The sequence below is a fragment of the Helianthus annuus genome, chromosome 16, assembly GCF_002127325.2.
Source record: "Helianthus annuus cultivar XRQ/B chromosome 16, HanXRQr2.0-SUNRISE, whole genome shotgun sequence".
NCBI lineage: Eukaryota > Viridiplantae > Streptophyta > Magnoliopsida > Asterales > Asteraceae > Helianthus > Helianthus annuus.
The window spans coordinates 346,930-360,846 of NC_035448.2; the positions used below are offsets into that span (position 1 = coordinate 346,930).

Here is a 13,917-nt window from a genome sequence, read left to right on the forward strand (position 1 = left end):
TCACGCTTCCGCTACGAGCGGGTGCGACACTCGGCAGGTTACTACACTTACAAGTATAAATAGTTGCTAGTATTCCTTTGAAATTCCAAGTTTTTCAAGTTAATAAAAAAAGTGTCACCTTTGTTGAGGCACAACTTTGCGTCGGGTTTAATCAAGGTTGGATAGGGATGACGAACAAGGTTTAACATAAAACACAAACCAATCTACATTTTGCATTTCTCATGTATTGTAACACATGATTATAAGTTGCTTGCTGCTAGGGGGAGTCTTGGCTGAAGCAAGTCTGATTTAATTGTCGAAAAGATGATGTGGCAAGTTAAAAAAAAAACAAAAACTCATATGGATTCAAGATTCGAAGTGCAACTTATCTTTTTTTTAAATGTAACTTTTATTAAAAACGCAGAGACCGAACCAACAAGGCCGACTCACAAAACAAAACTACAACATATACAAAGGATATTTATACCACTCAACCCAAATTAAATCTTTATGTTTCGATCTATTCCTCAACCAAAGAAAGCCATACGACTTTAAATCTCCCAATATGTCTTCGCACCTACCTCGACCGTTAGAAAAAAAAATTTCGTTCCTCGGCTTCCAAATGCACCAACACCCAATCATAACCAGGCCTTTAACCACCTTCTTCTCCTCCTTATTGAGATTGCAAGATAAGTGGAAGTTAGCTACATCTTTGAACTCAAACGCATACAAAGAAGGAAGCCGCACCCACTCGCTGAAAAACTGCAACACTCTAATCGCCACCCTACAACCCGTAAAAATATGATCCGTACTCTCGTCACTTTCACCACAAAAACAGCAGCTAGAGTTAGCGACCTGAATGTTGCGATGAGCCAAAGCCGTCCTAGTCGGGATTTTATTTTGAAGAGCTCTCCAAAAAAAGATGCCGACTTCGCCGGCACCCAAGACACCCACTCCGAAATGTCGCCGAAACTGGGAACGTTATCTTCAATTAAATTCTTTCTAATTGCAGCCGCAGAGAAAGGAACCTCAACTTATCTTGTATTTGAAATATAGCAATAGCAGAAGTCTAATTGCTTAGTATATCAAGTAAGTGGTACCGTTAAAGTATCACGGGAAGAAGTTTAACGCGTGATGGGCCACCGCCGGGGAGAAGTTCAACGCGTTATATTTCCACGAAATCCGATTTTCGTTATTTTTATCACGCGTTATTATTTGGTATTGTGAGTGTAATTGTTGGTTGGGGGGAAATTATTGGGTGTGGTGGTGAGTGATGACCACCCCCACTAAAAAAAGTTGTGAGTGATGAAAAAATGGTCGATGACATGGCGGAACTTGATTGGTGCTTGTGAGTGATAGATTCTATCACTAGTGAACCACCCCTAGTCCCCTTAGAGAGTAAGATTCCATAGTTAAATGAAAGGTGATTAAATGTCAACGTGTTATTAATTCAATGAATTGATTTGAACATAACTCACTCCCAAGATCCATCTGGGTTTTTATGAATCATTTAGACACATCCTAAGATTTTGGAAGTGTTGAAAAGTCAAAAGTGAATAAGCAAATCTTATTTTCACATGTCAAAATTTTACAGAATCTTTTCAAAATTCACTCGTTAGTTGGCAAACACATTCAGCTTCCATTGCAAATACCATAAGAAGGAATCAATTTCTCTTAAGTCTTAATCCACTCACATGACTACAAGATTGATGTGAGAGTGGTAGTTATGAAGATATTAAATTTAAAATTGATGTGAGAGTGGTAGTTATGAAGATATTAAATTTAAATCACCCAATATTAGGTGGATAACCAAAAATGGATCTTTTTGGATGTCCATTTAAGGCAAAGAGAGATCATGCATAAGTCATAACTAAAGACATTTTTTTAAGGGAAAATTATTATATTTCTCAATGATTATGCCAATACATCAAACGGTATTTTATCAGAAAAACTAAAATTTGGCAGGTCGTACTAAATTTCAGAAAATTGAAATTGACTTGACAAAATAAATTCAAATAACTAATTAAATAAACATGTGAATTTATGAGACACACAAGTCACACATTTTTACAACCATAGAGAATCAAATCAAACCACCAAATTATTGAGAAAATCTCTTGAAATTCAAAGTTTGAAGCTCAAGAAGAAAACTTTAGACACAGAGAGTCAAGCGAACCGCAATGGATGGGTAACTCCAAACAAAACAAAACAAAACAAAACAAAATGTTATGCTCGTTTTAAATTGAATTATTTCGTAGCTTACATGTTTTTATTCAATTTGTACACATAGTCGTATGCTAATTTAGAAAAAAAAATGATAAATACAAGGAGGAGATATTCTCTGATTTTAATTCTCAAAAATCCAAGATTGTGTTTGTGATGACAGATGTTATTGGAAATCTAAAGGGATATAAAGTAATAACTTGTGAAGGCAAATAAGCCGACACCATGTTCCCAATACACATTCCCATCACAACATCCTTCCCATACATTTTCCTTTATTTTACTTTTACTCAACTCTCACATTTTTCAACTTGCTTCAAACAACACATTCACCCCCTTTGGCCTTCCTTGTTTCAATACAAAAATAAAAAATAAAAAATAAAAAACAATGAATGCTTTTTGCTGACTCAATCTCAACTCTTTTCCATGCAAATCAGTGAGCGGCCCATCTATATATGCAAGTCTCCCCCACCCTTTGCTTCTCAGGGTCAGGTTCAGCTCCACTTTTGTGTGGCTTTTTTTTTTCTCCCAAAATTTAAAAAAAAAAAAAAATACACAAACAAATATGGCAGCAGATCTAAAAACAAAGAGAAAAGGCAATGGAATTACAACAAAGTGTGCTACTTTGGTCAAGAAGCAACGTGCTCGTATTTACATTCTTCGTCGTTGTGCCACCATGCTTCTGTGCTGGTACATTCATGGCGACGAATAGTTCTTCTGGTTTTTCCATCAACTCAATTTTGTTTCTTGACTGGCTGGCTGGCTGAATGGCTTCTTTCCTCTTTGGTTTATGATTAAGTGCTAATGATCTCCATCTTTTTGGCACTAAAAGTTTGTTAATTCTTACGACTACTGCTACTTGCTGGTTCTGTTAGCTTCTTCATCTTGACTTCTGTTCGTTTGCTCTTTTCTCGCTTTTTTCTATCCAAATGGTGAGATACTTCCCATTTGGGTTTTTTGGGCATCTGCATGGAGGAAAATTTGAGGTTTTGACATGGACCAGAACCGGGCACCTGACGATATAATCTAGAGATCTGTAGATGGATCTCCCTGTGGAAAATATATATATGATGGTTCTAAATTATGTAAAGCAATCTTATCAACTGATGAATAATCTTGTTATGGAATAAAATGTTGAAGAATAATAAAATTATATCCAAGCTTATGATGTAACCCCTTGGAATTGGAATAAAATGTTGTATCCTTATATATTAAAAAATCTTGCATCTTTTCTTGACCCAATCACCCAAAACAAATGTCATGTAACAGGCCACCTTTTGAAGGCCATCTTTTGAAGGCCACCTACCAGTGCAAGCTGTGCGTTTTAACTGATCCCAGCGTATTGGTGATCGATATCGCGTGAGTTTTCTTCAGGGTCATTAAAAAATTTATTATTCATCCAATCAACCTCAGATTCTCTGAATCATCAAGCTGACCTTTTGATTGCTTAGCTTTAGTCAAACTTACCAAAATGACCATATTCATTTTGGAGAACAGAATTAATATTAATTTATGATAATATACTAGAACTTCAAATACTCTGGTATAGTTACAAAAGTGAAGCAAAACTGGAGCACTGAAGCACATATAGGACTTGTTACAATAATCAAAAATTAGTATTACTGATCACAGGCAGGGGTATAGATCTCTGTTCTCCATATTCTTTTGGGTTTGGGCTGCCCAAGCATCAAGTGAATCGCCATCGATTCTTGTTGGGCCCTCCAGCAAATCTACTAGAGTGGACCCTTCCATTTTCAGGAAACCTTGATATATAGATGTCAACAATTCATCGTTTTAATTACGCATGATTATCTACAACTCTTGGGTATTTATGTGTCTAGATCACGAACAAGAACATAGTTTGTTGTTGTCATTGTATCCTTAGTTACTTATATATCGGGTTGAACCAAACTTTATGCTTGTAAGTACCAGCTGATTGAAAGTGAAGAATGCAATTATTTCATACCAATGTAAAACTTTAAGCACGCAGACGACCCTGTGTCTTGCTTTTCTTGCTTATAATCAAGAGTAGGCCTGTCATTTAATAAAAATATATATGGAAGATATCATGCGACCTTAAATAATATCCCATAGATGATATTATCAGTCTTATTCATGCCAAAATAGAATATTTGCATTTTCCATTCAAAAGCTTATAGTTGAGATGTATCTCTTTATACATTTTCCATTCTAATTTTGATAATTTTTTAAGTCAACATGGCCATTTTGGTGATTTTCCCAACACGTAGTCTAATAAGGAACAATATGATTCCACCTGCATCCTTGGGGACATCTACTGTTGATGTGGAACTGAAGGACATCATGCCCATATGAAGTACCTATGGATCCATCTAGGGAGAATCCTTCTTTATGACAGCATGCAATGTAATTGACATGTGAGAATGATCCCAAATCCAAAACAGAACCCGAGGAGTGGTCCAAAGATCATTTCCTTGTCAAGGCCTTTCTTATGCCGTGAAGGAGGAGGAGAAGAAGAAGGATCTGATATTCTGATAGGTTGCTACGAGACTTTTGCATGGGGGGCACATAATCCTGGATTGCCTTCATAACTCTGGTTCCAAAAGGTGTCGACCTGGACCCCGAACATATGTACTACAAATCACAAGCAGAAGTATAGTTCTCTGAATTATTTTGGGTTTGGACTGCCAAAGCATCATATGTATCTCAGTTGGTGCGTGTACTATTAAGGATTTATAGGGATAATTGTGGAGAGTTTAATTATGTAATTATCTATGTAGTCGAAGAGAGTTATGGCTGGATATATAATCCTGTCGAACCTATGGTGAGGCTTATGTGATGTAATTGAGGTTTCGATTGATTTTCCTTGATTAATAAAAAACTTGGAGAGCAAATTTCATTTTATAATTCTCTGTTTTTGTGTGTTGATTATTAGATTGGGATTTGACTACATGTATATGGATCACAAACAAGAACAGAGTTTGTTGTTGTCATTGTACCCTCAGTTACACTCAATTGTATACAACTTTATACATCAAGTTGGACCAAACTTCATCAGTGGAAGAAGCATCTGATTGAAGCTGAAGTATACAATCTTTTTCGTACCAATGTGATGCTTCAACTCTTTAACGTGAAGAGTATCCATGTGTCTTGCTTTTCATGCTCATCGTTAAAAGAGTAGGTCTGCCATTAAAGAACAATATTTATGGTATGTGACCTTAAATAATATCCCATATGATACTAGTATTAGCAACCCTGCTGGTCCGGTTTTATTCCATTAACAGTGTTCCATTTCCCATTCAAAAGGTTACAGCAGATGTGTCTCTTCATTTATTAATACAGAGTCATCAAGTAACATTTCCTTTGCATAAGGAACCACAAATAAAAAACAAAAGTAAGAGCAAAAACTATGTGAGATTGTGTGCAACCCATGATGTTTGCTTGACGGTTCCTTTCAAGATATCAGTTACACTGAGAAGGTTGACGTGGAATTGAAGTGAAGGATATCATGTCCATACGAAATATCTATGGATAACTCTAGGGAAAATCCTTCTTTTTGACACTATGCAGAATGTTTGACAAGTAAGAATGATCCCAAAGCCAAAGCCAAAACAGAACCCGAGAATTGGTCCAAATATCACTTCCATGTTAAGGTCTTTCTCATGTCTTGAAGGGGAAGGAGGGTGGTGTGATTGCTTGATACAAAAATTTAGCGTGGGGGGACCACATAACCATGGATTGCCTTGGTAACTTTGGTACGGAAAGGTGTAAAATTGGCCCCCAGTTGGTACTGGACATTGCAGATTGTTGTATGCAACGCTGAAAGAAGACAAAAAGTTCAAGCTTGCAAGGGACGATGGGATCTCACCAGATAAAAGATTACGAGAGATGTCTAGCATTTCCAGGTTTGTGAGGTCTGAAATTGAACTGGGAATGGTGCCAGAGAAATAGTTTTGACTCAGATCAAGAATATGAATAGACTTCATATTGCCAATCTCAACAGGTATCTCTCCACTCAGGTTATTGCTAGCAAGGTACAACGCAGGGGGAAGGTTGGCTAGCTGATTAAACTGCAAATAAGAAGCCTTTTGTGGTGCAACAAATACAGGTAGTTCTAAGTAACTACTGCTTACATGATCCAGAACGTGCTGTGATGCAAGTGCCGGAAGTCTAGTAAGCTCAAAAGAGAAACCTCCTGAGAGCGAATTGTTAGATAAATCGAGATAAAAAAGATTTGGAAGACTTTTTAACCAGCCTGGAATTTTTCCATTGATGTTATTTTGAGAGAGGTCGAGTACCGCAAGGTTCGTTAGTGACATCAGCCAAATTGAAAATTGACCAAACAACATGCAACCACCAAGTCCCATGATCTTAAGTCTTGAAACCCTGAAATTCCTGCAGCAGGTAGTGTTTCGTTGAAGAAATTCTTGGAGAGGATGAGAGTAGTGAGTTTCTCAAGACTGCTAAGAATATTCAATGCTTGGCTGATATTCTTGAAGGTATTGTTGGAAAGCGAGAGAAAGGACAGTGATGGCAATTCAAGTATGTCAGGTAAGATATCTCCCTCTAGTTTATTTGTAGCCAGCCGAATGGCGGTAAGTGATTTGCAGGAGAAAAGGCTTTTAGGCAGCACCCCGCTGAATTGGTTTTCGCCGAGGTCAAGCATGGTGAGTTGATTAAGACTGGAGAAATCAAAGTCGGAGAGCCTGCCACCTAAAGAGTTGACCCTCAAATTAAGCAGCTTAAGCTTTGTACAATTCATCAATGAAAGAGGTAAGGTTCCATGGAGGCGATTAATGTGAAGTTCCAGTTTCTCCAACAGTGACAGCTTCCCGATGCTGTGAGGGATGGAACCAGACAACATGTTACCAAACAAGACAAGACTCCTGAGGTTTGGGAGGCTGGTAATGTTTTCATCAATCTCATTCGTAAGAGAATTTCCAGGTAATGATAAATGTTGCAGCGACCGAGCACCATTGATGTCAGTTGGAATCTGTCCTGTGAAATTGTTAAAACCCAAACTCAAAACCTGGAGGTTAGAAGAGGCACCGAATCCGTGGGGAATGCTTCCAGTTAAGTCGTTCAGTGAGAAATCAGGGATGACTAAACCCGGTGAAGTGGTGCATATAGAGGGAGGAACTGAACCAGCGAAGCTGTTGTTGCTAATATTTAGTGTTGGTTCAGGTCCCACTCCAAACACACACCACTCACGTATGTGTGTGTGTATGTGTGTGTGTGGCTACATCTATTCATTAAACAAAAAGGGCTTTAAATAGCCATACATTTACAAAACGTGGAATAAGAAATAAAGAATATACTCCATATTCTACTAATTAAAGATCCACTACAACTCATGACTTCTTCTCCCTCAACATATATCTCCTTGTGAATCGGTCAACCCTTGACTTTTCATTATATGGAGCATCCAATTTAATACTTAAACTATTAAATAACTAAATTATAAAGCCACACATGATTTGCCATGCAACTCACGTGATTATATCATGCCAAGCTTATAATTTCATACGACAACTCATCGCATTGGTGACCCGTGACCCGCTAAGGTGCTAACCGTGTGACCCGTGAACTGTAAACAACCGATTAATCCAACATTTAGCACGATCAAGCTTTGAAGAGATTGGAGAATGTCTTTTTGAATTGTCCCACTGAAAAGATTGCTGGAGAAATTGAGTAATTGGAGGGTAGACGGCAAAATATCAGGTAAGTATCCAGAAAGCGTATTGTAGCTCAAGTCAATGGTGTGGAGGTTGTTGAAAGAGGAGAGAAGTCGGTTAGGAAGGGGACCAGAAAGAAAGTTATAAGACAGGTTGAGGAACGAGAGAGATGTGAGATTTAGAAGAGAAGAAGGGATGGCTCCATGAAGGCCTCTTCCGGGGATGGATAACCCAACAACCCGATATCCTTTATCATCACAAGAGATTCCATCCCATGAGCAACAGTCGACTGTAGCAGACCAATTGAGGTTGGGAAAGTAGGCTGCGAATGACAACAGAGAATGTTTATCATCATGGTTACAATCTGCATCTGCAAGCGTGGGTAACAGGAGGAGCATGAGTATAACCAAGAAGCCTACAAAATTGATCTGATAATGGTAATTGGTGGAGGAAGAGGCAAATAAGAGGGGTTTTGGCGGCGGCATTATGGCAGCGGCAGAAGAAGACAGATTGATGAAGATGAAGCCCATATCAAAAGGATAAAATTTTAATAAAAGGCATCTCCTCATGGTCTCATGGAACATGGAAGAGTTTACTTTTGTGTATGGTGGTAGTGACAGGTAATTCTGTTTATAAAAGTTATCAAATTGCCCGTCGCCAGTGGGTTTCTTTTTTAAACGGGGACTCGGGGAGATAAAGATTCAACAAGTCACAAAGAATAGTTTTTACAGAAATATAACCGGGTATTAAAGATATTAAAACTAGTGATAAATTAGAAAAATCAGTTGTTATTTATTAATACAAACAATGTAAGAAAATAAACTATTATAATGCATTAAATATACATATACATATACATTTGAAATTAAACAAATAATTAATTTTTCTGTGTGTTTATTGAGATCTGTAGATCATCATGTGCAAATAATTAGTAATTATAATCAAGCGAGTGGAGAATGGATGTTTGAATTGTCCCACTTAAGTAAGTAATTGCTGGAGAAATTGAACAACTGCAGGGTGGATGGCAAGATGTTGGGTAGCCTGTTGTGGAGGTTTTTGAAAGAGGAAAAAAGTCAACCCCAGAAAGAAAATTAGAAGACAGGTTGAGGAAAGAGAGAGAGAGAGAGAGGTAAGATCTTGAAGGGACGGCACCACGAAGGCCACTTTCGGGTATGGATAACCCAACGACCGATATCTTTTTTTCATCACAAGAGATTCCGACCCATGAGCAGCAATTGATGACCAGTCAGTGGAGACTGGGAAAGTTGGTTGCGAAGGACAAGAGAGAGTCTTTATCGATCATCAGGGTAACAACCTGCATCAGCAAGTGTGGGAAAGAGGAGTACAAAACAAACCAAGAGAGGTTTTGGCGGCAACATTTTGGCTGCTCCTGCGAAAGAAGAAAGATGAAGCCAATACTAACTAAAAAAAGGCACCTGGTCATGCTGGTCTTATGGAAACGTTTACTTTTGTGTATATTAAAGTACTGCTGTGTCATGGTGTCTGGTGGTGATAGGTATTTTTGTTTAGAAAAAATATCAAGTCAACCGTTGCCATTGGGTTTCTATTTGAACGTGGTGGACTACAGCGCAACAAAATAAAAATGAAAAAAAAAAGATAAATATATTTATGTTAACAACAAGTAAAAAACACACAAAAAAAGCGAACCGGTTAGTGGAGATTGCTTATTTTTTTTATTGATGTTAATGAGCCTAATTGAGTTATGATATTTATACAGTTTTATATAGAAATTTTTAGTGAATAAATCATAAAGGAGAACTATTATTAGTCAATATATAAATAACTTAAAATACTCTATTATGCATGATTATCTACAACTCTTCTGTTATTTATATGAAATCTTAGGTGCATTCTTTAAGAAAAAAAAACGAGGATGAAAAGGATGCATCTGGTCATGGTCTCATGGAAGCGTTTACTTTGAGTATATTCAACCGCTGGAGGCTGTGTGATGGGGACAAGTATTTCTGTTTAGAGAAGTTATCAAATCAATCGTCACCATTGGCATTTTTTTAAATAGGGACTCGGAGTAGGTGGACAGAGCAACAAAATAAACGAAATAATTAGTATTTACACATGATCCATCAAATGTTTTTTTATGTTGTTTGGGGGCAGCCTTGTGGTCTGTTTGGTCCCAGAGTCATGTATCCTCAGGCTGTTTTAGGCCAGCTTCCCACTGGTTGATTTATTTCAATAATATTGGCTGTCTGCACCAACACAACCAATTCTCTTGAATCCTTGAGCCTGCATGGGCCTCTTTCCAGCAACTCACAAGCCCACAACTATAGCTCCTTTTGACCAGTGGTGACAGGTGTATCATAGGGTTGAATTAATCTAGACAACCAAAACTTGGCTAACATGCCGGTTTATTAATTAAGTTCTAATTTAACCTCAACTCAATTCAAGCTTTTAGTGAGCTAATCTCGAGTAGATCACGAGCGCCTCGGCTCGTTTACACTCTTACTACTGAAGTAGACCGTTTCCAATCCCCAAATATAATAAAAGACCTAAAACAAATATATATATATATATATATATATATATATATATAATAGCATCATACATGGGGCAGGGACAGAAATACCAAACACCACAAAAGTAAACTCTTCTTGTATACATAGAAAAGTACACACTTCCATGCTGATGAAACTCTTGATTCCTTCTTTTCATCCTTGTTTCGATTTTTTTTATATTGGTCTGCTTGAACATCCACTTGTCTCCTCACTCCTTCAGGCCTCATCTCATCAATCTTTCTTCATCTGTCTTCTTCTGCAGCTGCCACCATCATAATGTTGCCGCCAAAACCCATCTTATTTCCCTCTTCCTCAACCAACCATCATCATCATAATCTGCGTTTTGTTGGCTACCTGATTATACTCATACTCCTGTTTCCCACACTTGCTGACGCAGATAGTAACCCTGATGATAAAGATTCTCTCTTGTCCTTTGCAACCAACTTTCCCAGCCTCAATTGGTCTGCTACCACCAATTGCTGTTCATGGGATGGCATCTCTTGTGATGATAAAAGATATCGGGTCATCCGGTTATCCATTCCTGGAAGAGGCCTTCGTGGCGCCATCCCTTCTTCTCTTCAAAATCTCACATCTCTCTCGTTCCTCAACTTGTCTTGTAATCTCCTTTCTGGTCCCCTCCCTGACAGACTTTTCTCCTCTTTCAACAACCTCCATACCCTTGACTTGAGCTACAACAGGCTTTCTGGATACTTACCCAACCCCTTGCCTACCCTCCAATTGCTCAATCTCTCCAACAATCATTTCAGTGGGACAATTCAAAAGGATATTCTCCAGTCGCTTCAAAGCTTGATCGCTCTCAATATCAGCAACAACAACTTCATTGGCTCAATTCCTCTCTCTATATGCAACACTTCACCGGCTTTAGTGATCCTCGATTTCTCTCTAAATGACTTCACCGGAAATATCCCCCAAGGGTTAAGTGCATGTTCTAACCTCCAGGTTTTGAGTTTGGGTTTTAACAACCTAACAGGACAGATCCCAACTGATATCAATAGCACTCTATCTCTGCAAAGTTATTATTACCTGGAAATTCTCTTATGGGGAAGATTGATGAAAGCATTACCAACCTCACAAACCTCAGGAGTCTTGTCTTGTTTGGTAACATGTTGTCTGGTTCCATCCCTCACAATATCGGGAAGTTGTCATTGTTGGAGAAACTCGAACTTCACATTAATCGCCTCAATGGAACACTACCTCTGTCATTGATGAACTGTACAAAGCTTCAACTTCTGAATCTGAGGGTCAACGCCTTAGGTGGCAGTCAGAATCTGATTTCTCCAATTTCAGTCAACTCACAAGAGTTGACCTCGGTGATAACCAATTCAGTGGGGAGCTACCTAAAAGTCTTTTCTCCCGCAAATCCTTAACTGCCATGCGACTGGCCAACAATAATCTAGAGGGAGAGATCTTATTTGACGTACTTGAATTGCCATCTTTGTCCTTCCTCTCGCTTTCAAACAATAGCTTCAAGAATATCATTCAAGCACTCAATATTCTTAGTGGTCATGAGAAACTCACCACTCTCATCCTCTCCAAGAATTTCTTTAATGAAACCCTACCAGCTACCGAAATTTCAGGGTTTCAAAATCTTAAGATCATGGGACTCGGTGGTTGCAAGTTGTTTGGTCAATTTCCAAGTTGGTTGATGTCTCTAACGAACCTAGAGGTACTTGACCTCTCTCATAATAAAATCAATGGCACAATTCCAGGGTGGCTACAAACACTTCCAAATCTTTTTTATCTCGATTTATCTTACAATTATCTCTCAGGCAGTTTCCATGTAGATCTTACTAGACTTCCAGCACTTGCGTCACAGCAAGTTCTGGATCAAGTAAAGAGTAGATACACAGAACTACCTGTATTCGTTGCACCACAAAATGATTCCCATTTGCAGTACAATCAGCTAACTACCTTCCCCCCTGCGTTGTACCTAGGTAGAAACAACCTTACCGGTGACATCCCCATTGAGATTGGCAATATGCAGTCGATTCATGTTCTTGATATGAGTCAAAACTGTTTCTCTGGCACCATTCCTACTTCAATGTCAAATCTCATAAACCTGGAAAAACTAGACCTCTCTCATAATCTTTTATCTGGTGAGATCCCATCGTCCCTTAAAAACTTGCACTTTTTGTCTTCTTTCAGCGTTGCAAACAATAATCTACAAGGTTCAATACCAACCGGGGCCCAATTTGACACCTTTTTGGACCAGAGTTATGAAGGCAATCCAGGGTTATGTGGGGCCCCCATTCAAAAGCCTTGCAGCAATCCATCAGATCCTACTTCTCCTTCAGGAAATAAGAAAGGCCCAGACATGTCAATGATTCTTGGACCGATCCTGGGGTTCTGTTTTGGATTTGGGATCACTCTCACTCGTCTAACGTTACAGATACTATCAGGTTCTCCATAGATGTAATCCATTGGCAAACAGAACAAAACTGGCTGTTAAGAAGCTTTCAGGGGATATGGGCCTCGTTGCAAGGTAGAAGCTATTAGCTGGTTTTCCATAGATGAATAAGTTAAGAGGTATAGGCATTATCTGGTTTCATTACAAGAATACATGAGGGCAAGCTGCAAACTTATTCATATATGGAAAACGAAGCTCGGCTGCATGAGAAGACTGATGGTGCATGCAGATTCGATTGACCAACCAGATTGAAGATAGCTCAGTCAGGTACAAATCCTATTCACAAGAGAATCAGAGTTGGTCTTACCTGGGGAACAACATAGGCATCTTCAAAAGTGTTCTGTTCAGCAGGTATTTACCACACAGCTTCTTTGCCATTGTCGATAATTCCTTGAAATTTTGTGATATTCAGACATAACCTACAAAGACCTGTGTTAAAAACATACCATGATCATGTGTTCCAAAACTAATTCTATATACATGCAAAACGTGCAAGATTGAATACATTTGATGTTTCAGGTTCAGTTCAGGATACTACATAATGCAGGAAAGAATTAGCCAAAACTAAAACAACTACCACAGAACCAGAGATATATTACTGAATAACATCAATGATATGTTTATTAAAATTTAAAATCGTTGCCGGATTGATTACAACTATAACATCCGAAATCAGGCAACATGACCTTGAGTACATGCTCACTTAGCTAACTTCTAGTTTCGTGATATCTATTGAAACTACAAGATCACACTTGATCAGGCTGCAGGCATTTCATTGAACAGGTGGCATGCATATCTTAAACACAAAGTGGAAATGTCAATTTTTTATTCAATTCAGCACCATAACCACAGGTTTAAACAAAAAACATTGTGAATTAATTCACGAAATCATCCTAAACTAAAAAAAATGTTTTCAATGCAAAATCCAAAATAAAATTACCTTAATCGGACATATTCAAAATGGATTGTAGCAGCAAAGTTTTCAATTAGATGCTTGGATTGGATTGTAGCAGCAAAGTTTGAAAGAAGTTGGTTTTTTTCTGTAGGATCATCGGTCTCCTCTTACGGTATGTTCCCGAGTCATTTAACAGGGGGAGGTGAG

General features: G+C 38.3%; 2 pseudogenes; one reads left to right on the forward strand and one right to left on the reverse strand.

Annotated features, from left to right (window-relative positions):
- Nucleotides 1–5,687: 5,687 nt before the first annotated feature.
- On the reverse strand, nucleotides 5,688–8,341 carry LOC110917284 (annotated as a pseudogene).
- A 2,106-nt stretch (nucleotides 8,342–10,447) lies between these two features.
- Nucleotides 10,448–13,331, forward strand: LOC110917968 (annotated as a pseudogene).
- The last annotated feature ends 586 nt before the right edge of the window (nucleotides 13,332–13,917 follow it).